Source organism: Schistocerca cancellata, chromosome 6 (genome assembly GCF_023864275.1).
Source record: "Schistocerca cancellata isolate TAMUIC-IGC-003103 chromosome 6, iqSchCanc2.1, whole genome shotgun sequence".
Lineage (NCBI taxonomy): Eukaryota > Metazoa > Arthropoda > Insecta > Orthoptera > Acrididae > Schistocerca > Schistocerca cancellata.
Window position 1 is genome coordinate 718,072,389 of NC_064631.1, and position 10,007 is coordinate 718,082,395.

The 10,007-nt window shown below is 44.8% G+C and overlaps 1 non-coding gene across 1 annotated transcript; it reads right to left on the reverse strand.

Annotated features, from left to right (window-relative positions):
* Positions 1 to 4,507: 4,507 nt before the first annotated feature.
* On the reverse strand, positions 4,508 to 4,582 carry Trnat-ugu (transfer RNA threonine (anticodon UGU)). Its single transcript has one exon. It is a non-coding gene; the product is annotated as a tRNA-Thr (tRNA).
* Positions 4,583 to 10,007: the final 5,425 nt, after the last annotated feature.

Genomic DNA, 10,007 nt, shown 5'->3' on the forward strand with positions numbered 1-10,007 from the left:
GTAAAAGTTCTTTCAATCTCTGTACCAACCTAGTAAATTATTTATAAGTATTTGTACGCCATGTCAGGAAAACTCTTGCAGCATTCTGCTGTACGTCCATGCTTCACGGCACATGACGTTCGTCACACTGGCAACAAGCATCGTGCCACCCCTGCGAGAGAGTTTGGGCTGAGAAAAGAGAACTTTGAATTCTCATCATTTGTTCCCTAGGGGCATAAACGGCCGTGTCTTTTGACTGAACTGATTTACAAGCTTAAAATTTTTACGACGCCAAGGGATAGGCGTTAGTATCTGACAAATCTGAAGTTGATGTGCACACCTGTTCCAGAGAAAAATGGTCTCAACAGAGCAACAAACATACAGGCGGATAACAAGTGAGGCCGCTACGGTCGCAGGTTCGAATCCTGCCTCGGGCATGGATGTGTGTGATGTCCTTAGGTGAGTTAGGTTTAAGTAGTTCTAAGTTCTAGGGGACTGATGACCACAGCAGTTGAGTCCCATAGTGCTCAGAGCCATTTGAACCATTTTTTTTTTTTATAACAAGTGACAAAATACATTTTCTGTGTTATATAATTAAAAGTTAATAATTATCGTTTTCTTTAATTTATTTGTATTGTGAAACCTTGCTTCTTGCCAAATTTCATGATCCTGGATCAAGGGGATGCACCCAATAGGTCTTGATGAGTTATTCAGCATGAAAATATCTGACATAAATGGGCGTATCTTTTGATAGTATGTGAAATAAATTTGAACTTGATACTCTAATCTGTTCCACAGGAAAAGGGTCTTAACAAACGGACAGGCAAACGCATAAAAAACGACAAAAAATTATTTCGTGTTATATGATAACAAATTACCCATTGTCGGACTTTACCCTTTGCTTATACTGTGAAACCTTGCTTCTTGCCGAATTTCAGGAGTCTAGGTTAACGGTAAGGCACGCTACAGGATTTTATAAGAGAGTTTTCGAGTAGGAAAATGCTTGAAATTTTTAACCCGCCAAGAGACCGTAGACCTTAATAGCGGACAAAAATTTGTACCTGATACATCTACTCGTTCCTAAGAAAAAATGTTCTTAACATACACACAAACAAATGGTTCAAATGGCTCTGAGCACTATGGGACTTAACATCTGAGGTCATCAGTCCCCTAGAACTTAGAACTACTTAAACACATCCTCAGTCGAGAAAACGATCTTCGCTATTTTCAGTGCAACACTACCAGTGATGGTCCCCTTTTTTCGTTTTTTCTTTTTTTATATATTTACTTCGACATCTACGATATACTTACTTCTAACAATCGCACACTCTCCTCCCCCCACCCTCCACCGCCAACTGCCCATCACTTCACCCTATCAATTCCAGAGCTTCCCCCCTATCAACTCCCGAGAGGAGTCTTACGTTTTATGGAAGGTAGATTCGCGGTCGTACAGCGAAACACTCGCCGAAAATAATAGCTTAATTACGATCTTAAAACCGCCCAGCCGACGGCATAAGAAGGCTCTCCGTCTAATGTTACCGCCAACCGGACAGGACGCCCCGTTACGTTCATCCGCCAATTAGCTGCGAACTGACACAGGGCATTATCGCGTCATCTCGTTACATCCATTAGCGGCAAAACCGCCTCTTAAACTGCCCCATAAAGCCTTCTTTCTAGCAAATGGTCTGCCGCCCTATTACACGCGGCTGCGTCCCAGACGGCTCTCGTGACGTATGCAGCGGCCGCGGGACACCGAGCCGAGCCGAGCCGAGCCGAGCCGAGCCGAGCGCGGCTAATACGGTTCTGATCGGCCGGTTGCTCGCCGGACCAGTACTTCACTGTGGCAGGCCGTTCATCTGGCCGTCGCCGACGTCCGCTCGTGAAGCACAGCCTCCACCGCGGCGGCTCTCTGTAACCGAAACCACTATATGGCGGCGGACGGGCATAAAATGACTTCCGTATCACAGGGAGCGATCTATCTGTGCCCGATATGTCAGTCGCAGGACTAAAGCTCTTAACGTGTCACATATCACTTCGCGCTCACCGGAACTCTTCCACAGCTGAAAGAGTTTCAGGTGGTTTCGGATCAGGTTTATCCCTGAACAGAAACCACGAAACTGCGCCAACAGCTTGACACAGACTCCCAAGAGAAATAGAACTGATTTAACGTTAATAACCTCCACATGTAAAAGGCAACGCCTCGACAGACCGACTCACTCACCAATTCATCATCGCCCATCCCAAACCGTAAGGATAAAAACCTGAAATTTGGAGAGCGTGTTTGTCCTATACTGTAGGCGTCGTTTAAGATGGGACTGTGCGAAATTCCACTCCTATGGGGATGAAAGATCTTTTACAAAAATATTTCGAAGCTAAACTTACGAAAACAGGTATTTGTTTTCTCGATTATAAGAAAAGAAAAATATTTGCTTCGGCAGTTTTGGAAATTTAACCCCTACGGCGGTGAAATAGTGGGTGGAAGTTCTTTTTAATAAATCATTATTAAATAATTGCTGAAGTATTTTAGAGCTACATCTCTGAAAACTGGTATTTGACTTTGCGGGTTGCAAATAAAAAAAAAAATACGTGTTTCATTGTTTTTGGAAATTCGTCCTGTAAGGGGCGGAAGTAGAGGATGAGATCTTTTATGAAACTATTTCATTAAGAAAGCATTTCTAAAGCTAAATCTATGGAAATTTGAATTTGGCTTCTCAGCTAGAAATAAAAAGAAATAGCTGTTTACTGTTTTCTGAAATTCAATCTATAAGCGGGTGAAATACTGGATGAAAGTTTTTATGGAAATATTTCATTATGCAAACTTCTTTGAAGCTAAATCTACGAGTGCGCTGCTAGAAATAGAAAAATATTCATTCATTTCACTGCGTTTGGAAATTCAACCGTTACGGGGGTGAAGTAGGGAGTGACTCGTTTTATGAAAATATTTATTTGTTCAAGCATTTTTAAAGCTAAATATTTGAAAATTAGTGTTTGGCTTTGTTGTATTCATATTGGGTCTGCATTCTCAACTATACTACATAATCGATGCACGAATGGTTTACGTCCCAATTAGCGTTTTATCTACTGCATGAGCCCCACGTTTTTCGTTGTAAATCTTCTAAGTATTTTCATAGCTACTAAAAGTGCACAATCATGAATTTTCAGAACTATCTGTATGGGTTTATGGATCTATGGAGCTTGGAGCAATTATTTTATGCTTGTTAGTCCGATAAAAAATCGTACTATGCTAAAAACTTATTTTTATTTAAGTAATTGGTAAAATATCAGTGCGGCCGGCCGCGGTGGTCTAGCGGTTCTAGGCGCTCAGTCCGGAGCCGCGCGACTGCTACGGTCGCAGGTTCGAATCTTGCCTCGGGCATGGATGTGTGTGATGTCCTTAGGTTAGTTAGGTTTAAGTAGTTCTAAGTTCTAGGGGACTGATGACCACAGATGTTAAGTCCCATAGTGCTCGGAGCCATTTGAACCATTTGAATATCAGCGCGGCTCAAATCGTATCTTTAAACTAATCAGATCAGTCACAGTTACGATGTTGATGTAACTGCATTCGCGAAAATGTTTTTAGAACTGTGCGAATTATTCTATCTAGAGAACGCCACAATCCGTGAAATACAGAGTGCCTAGGTTGACGCCATGTTCTTTGACTTCCGGAAGGCACTAGACATAGTTCCGCAACGTCGTTTAGCGGACAAACTAAGAGGTTAGCGAGTATTGGGCCAGAACCGTGACTAGAATCAGTACTTTTTGAAAGATAGAACCGATACGTTATTTGTAACGGTACATAATCGACAGATCTAACGGTAATTTCAGGAATACCCCAAGAGAATGACATACGGCATAGCGTTGGAGGCTGCTTGTGGCTATTCAGAGGACAAAGTTTTTCTCTCTAGGCAGGTTGCAACGCCAGGAGATTGGCAGAAGATCGATGATTTATGCAGGGACTGGAGGCTGTTCTTGAACACACGTGTCACGTATTACGCATAAAAAGGCAACAGATCCACTACTGTTCGACTGCACCGTTGGCGACGTATCACTGGAAATAGTAAATGCCGTAAAACACCTTGGAGTAACCATCTGCAGCAACATTAAATTGGATGACCTCAAGAAAAGAGTAGGAGGAGAAGCAAATGCCAGACAGATTTAGATGGCGACAATCTTACGGAAAAGTAATTCATACTCGAATGAAGTGCCTTACAAAATATTTATTCGACCGAATTCCTGGGTGTTGCTCATTAGCCTATGACCCTTAAAAAGTAGTATTAATAGAGAAGACGCGGTGAAGAACGGTGCGTTTCCCCAAGGAATCGTTTACTCGGCTTTAGGGTGTTGCTCAACAACATCCAGTGGCAAGCGCTACGAGAGAAGTGGTTTTCTAGGCGGAGAAATTTAGTGTTGTAATTACGAGAGAGTTCTTAACGGGAAGAGTCGGACAACCTATTAATTTAGAATTATATTAATACCTACAGCTGCTAACGGGCGTTGATATATATCAACGGGGAAAGGTGAAAATGTGTGACCCGGCCGGGACTCGAACCCGGGATCTCCTGCTTACATGGCAGACGCTCTATCCATCTGAGCCACCGAAGGCACAGTGGATAGTGCAGACATGACCGAAAGATCAGACACCATATCCATATAAGTATGTAGTTCTGGCAATACCGGCCATGACCTCCTTCTTCTATGCAGATGCGCACATATTCCCCGAACTCTTACGGGACTTGGTAAGAATGTCTCCCACGAGTAATTGGGGGAGGGGGGGGGGATTAAAAAATGCCGGCACGGTAGCTCAGCGTGTTCGGTCAGAGCGCTGGTTAGCGTCTGTAATAAAAAAAAAACTGAGTGAAAGGATCATCAACGATCTTGAACGGATGTCATGTGACGTCCGCAACGACCAAACACAACGATTAGTATTAATATAATTCTAATTTCGTTCTAGATTTCTAGACGGCTGCAGGTCATCAATGGTGTTTGTTCTTTCGGACATGTCCGAAAGAACAGACACCGTTTCCATATAAGTACATATTAATTTCGTCCACATGCGTCTCATGAAATGATCACAATGAGGAAAAAGGAAATTAGAGGTCATCAGGAACTTTTGCGATTGCTATTCTTCTCACGTACCATTCGTGGGTGGAATAGTAACTGGGGAATAAAGATAGTGATACCGTAAAGTGCTCTCTGCCAGACACCACAGGATGGAGTAGGAAAGGAGAATGCACGCAGATGTAGATGACGCAGTCGCAGAACAAACTCGTTGCTACCTTCCTGCCACGCCTATCCTCCTCCGCTGCAGACAGCATTATATGGACTCTTTATTTTGATATGAATGGAGAGACTAATCCTAGTCAATCATGCTGTTAGAGTATGATTGTGACAACAGCAGAAGGGATCAGCGATCCCTATGACCATACGACAGTTCTGCTTTCACTGAAGTACGAACACGGTGTTGGCTGCCAGTCCTGCGAGATGAAAGAGGGGCTTATGGATTGTATCACTTGTTCCGAGTGACATTCCTGCGGAGACATATTTTTGAGAGACCTGGAATAAGGCGGTACATAGGGCCAGTAAGAACTTATTTCCCGTCTTGCGATGTACCAAAGGGTTTTGTAGTGTAGCACACAGTTATTTGTAATTAGTTTTAACATAAAACTTCGTGGCAGATTAAAACTGTGTGCCCGACCGAGATTCGAACTCGGGACCTTTGCCTTTCACGGGCAAGTGCTCTACCATTTTTTTTTCTTTTTTTGCATTTTGTTCGTTATTGATCGTTGTGTTTGGTCGTTGCGGACGTCGCAAGACATCCTGTTCAAGTTCGGTGGTTGATCCTTCCACTCAGTTTTTTTATTACAGAGGCCAACCGGCTCTCTGACCGAACACGCTGAGCTACCGTGCCGGCATACCATCTGAGCTACCGAAGCACGACTCACGTCCGGTACTCACAGCTTTACTACTGCCAGTATCTCGTCTCCTACCTTCCAAACTTTACAGAAGCTCTCCTGCGAACCTTGCAGGACTAGCACTCCTGAAAGAAAGGATATTGCGGAGACATGACTTAGCCACAGCCTGAGGGGAGATTTCCAGAATGAGATTTTCACTCTGCAGCTTCTGTAAAGTTTGGAAGGTAGGAGACGAGATACTGGCAGAAGTAAAGCTGTGAGTACCGGGCGCGAGTCGTGCTTCGGTAGCTCAGATGGTAGAGCACTTGCCCGCGAAAGTTAAAGGTCACGAGTTCGAGTCTCAGTCGGGCACACAGTTATAATCTGCCAGGAAGTTTCATATCAGCGCACACTCCGCTGCAGAGTGAACATCTCATTCTGGAGTTTTAATATACTATGAAAAGTTCAAAAAATTGCGACCATTCAATTTTTAGTGATAATTTAATTTGCCTTTACTAGTTTCAGCTCATTTGCCCATTTTCAGACGAGTTCTAGTTTACGGAATGTGACAGTGCGGTTGTGAGTCGACGAAACCAACTAACGTGAAGGCAAGAAATGTTGTTGTGGGAACACACTGACCTGTAGCTTTCTCCGCTGTCTAGGTTAGGCTGGAAGATGGCTTTTTGTCGTTGAATTTGAAAGCAAAAACTACGTGAAGTGTCTTGGGCTCTGCAGAAATGCCACCACATCCCATCTCCGCCCGAGTGTTACTCCACATCGCTGTCACAAACTCCCAGGCTTCATGTTTAGCAACGCTCCTCGCCCCAATCCCTCCCCCTGCCGACTAAGTTCTTGTTTGTTTGCGATCGTGGCCGAAAGCCACGATAGTGTGTCTGCGCCAGGCTGTGGCTTGCGAATAGGTAATGTACAGGGTGACAGTTACTGAACTGTATGAGGAAAAAGCGTACATTAGTTACAAACCAGGGAGTGCACAATTTACTCAACATGTAAACATCACTACAGGTCTTCTTCAATAAAATTCTTCAGGGTATCAGACCGCATCGTCATAATTTAAAATGCGCCAACGTTTCGGCCAGCGTTGCAGCTAGCCTTCATCAGGGCCTTACGTTAAACTGCTAAATGAAACACATTTGGTTCCTTAAATAGCTGCACGAGAAAACCGTGTCGTTACTTGATTGGCTGTAAAAGGAGGAGGAGGAGGGGTGAAAAGTATGCTTTATTGGTGTTTCCTTTATTATCTGTCATTGGCTGAAATAGCTGTTTTCTATTGGTCTTTATATTAATCCACCCCATTAGAGGAGACGGACGAATAGCGAACAGGTGATGGCCGTGACGTCACACTGTTTACATGCTGTCCAGAAGCCGGCTGCGGCGTGCCATTGCTTTGTGTGCTCGCGACCACTACTGCGGCTCTCCGCGTGTCTGCATGGGCCGCCGCGGCTCTGCCGCCGCTCCGTAGCCCTGCTATAGCAGGCAGCCAAGACCTCGGAAGCTTGTACCCGTCCTCTCTATTCATGTTGGCGGGTCTTTTGGCTATTTCTATCGCCTCTCTAATCTTTCTTTTGAAAGTGAGAGGCTGTTTCGCCAGGACGCGGGCTTCTTGAAAAAATATTGGTTTCCCGCACTCGTCTCGGTGTTCCGCCACTGCTGACTTAGTGTGTTGTTTCAGGCGGATATATCTTTCATGTTCCGAGAGCCTTGTGCTAATCGGACGTCCCGTCTCACCTATGTAGACTAATCCACACGCACAACCAATTTCATACACGCCAGCTGTGTGTAGTTTGTCAACTGCATCCTTGGTAGAACCGAGCATGTCAGATATTTTGTTTCTGCTTCGGAAAATTGGTTTGATGTCGGCTTTTCGTAGAATTTTGCCAATACGTTCGGTGACCCCTTGTACATATGGTAACACAGCAATGCTCTGTGCCTCCTTCTCCTCTTCCCTATTAGTCTTCTCCCTTGTCGACATGGTGCTGTCTATCGTCTGCTTCCCATAGCCATTAGTTCCGAAGATGGACCTGAGGCGTTCAAGTTCTGTCTTCAGATGTTCTTCGTCGCTTATCCTGTACGCTCTCTTCGTTAGCGTGTGCAGGGCGGACTTCTTCTGCGTGGGGTGATGGTGGGAGGAGGCGTGAAGGTACCTGTCCGTACTGGTTGGTTTCCTGTACACTTTGTGGCCAAGTTTACCATCAGGTTTTCGATAAACTTCCACGTCAAGAAAAGGCAGCACCCCATTCTTCTCTGTTTCCATTGTAAACTGAATTTTCCAATTCTGTTGGTTAAGGTGCTTGTGGAAGTTCTGTAACTCCTCTTCTCCGTGGGGCCAAATGACGAAAGTATCATCGACATAGCGAAGCCACCAATTTGGACGTAATGGTGCGGATTGGAGGGCTGTTTCCTCAAATGCCTCCATGAAGATTTCTGCTGCGATAGGCGATAGGGGTGAGCCCATAGCTACACCGTCAGTTTGTTCATAAAATTGACCTCTCCACTTGAAATAGGTGGTCGTCAGACAGTGGCGCACAAGCTCACATATTTCAGGTGCCACGCGTTCTTCTAGGATGTTCACAGTATCTGACACTGGGACATTCGTGAATAGGGATTTGACGTCGAAACTAACCATCAGATCTTGGTCCGTTACACGCATTTCCTTTAGGAGAGACACGAAGTGAGTGGAATCCTTAACGTAGGACTCGGTTTGATGCACTAGGTGTCGGAGCCTAGGTGCCAGTTCTTTCGCTAGGTAGTAGGTCGGCGAATTTATACTGTTTACTTTGGGCCTTAAGGGGAAGTCGGTTTTGTGTACCTTCGGTACACCATATATCCTTGGTGCCTGTGTCACTTGCGGGATGAACCTTCTGGCCTTGTCGAAGTTGATTCTAGAGTGCTTGAGCAGTGCCTGCGTCGTTTTGATTACCTTGGCCGTCGGATCTCCCTGAAGTTTCTTGTAGATAGGTTCTGCGAGAATATCTTCCATTCGTTTGTTGTAATCAGTTGTGTCCAAGACTACAGTGGCGTTGCCCTTATCTGCGTGTACCACTACTAAGTGGGGGTTGTCCCTGAGTTCCTTGATGGCATGGTATTCCTCAGCGTTGATGTTTTGCTTCGGTGGCTTTGCTTTGTTCAGAACTCTGACCGTTTCCTGCCGGATCTTCTCCGCCTCGGCCTGTGGCAGATGACGTACCGAAGCCTCTACGGATTCTATGATATCTTCTTTTGGAACTCGCTTAGGTGCGACTGCGAAATTCATCCCCTTGGCCAGAATTGCTGTGGTTGCTTCGCTCAAGGTATGGCTGGAGAGGTTGACCACTATCCGTCGCCTGTCCAGCGTCAATGTTTCGTCCGTGGCTTTCTGTTGTAGTTTGTCGTACTTTCTCATCTGGCGGTTAGTAATACTATTGCTGGTCCTTGATGCTTGCTGAAAGGTTAACCTGTCGACTTTATCCCAGTCTTCCATCTGAAGTTTTCCGGCCAGAAATAGGTGCAGATCACACAAATTCCTGTTGTGAGCATCCTTTCCCGTAGCAATGCTTTACTGGCTTTAGCACAGATATTCCTCGCCTTGTTCGTTTTTATGTGAGACGTCAACCGCAAAGAATACGGCACAACACTCGTGTCTCTGAATCTCTTCAAAAAAGCGAGGTCATTCAGCAGTTTACATCTTTTTAGACGCATTGCTTCTAACTTCTTGATGTTTCCGTGGATTTCCTGCCCATACAGGTTGGTTAAATGCGGTCTGATACCCTGAAGAATTTTATTGAAGATGACAACGGCCGCGGAAGCCTACGCTTACATCACTACAGGTATTCTGATTTAGGTTATGACATGTTCGATATCCCTGCTATCACTGGTGATGACGTGACGCAGACTAATAGCGAAATTCTGCATGACCCGCTGAAGTGCCGGATCATCGATGTTGTCAGTGACCTCCTGAATGGCTGTTTTCAGCTTAGGAATGGTTTTGGGGTTATTGCTGTATACCTTGTCTTTAATACAGCCCCACAAAAAGGAAGGGACTAAGACAGTTGTAGCCTATCCCCGATGTTATTCAATCTGTACACTAAGCAAGCACTAAAGGAAACAAAAGAAAAATTCGGAGTAGGAATTAAAATCCAT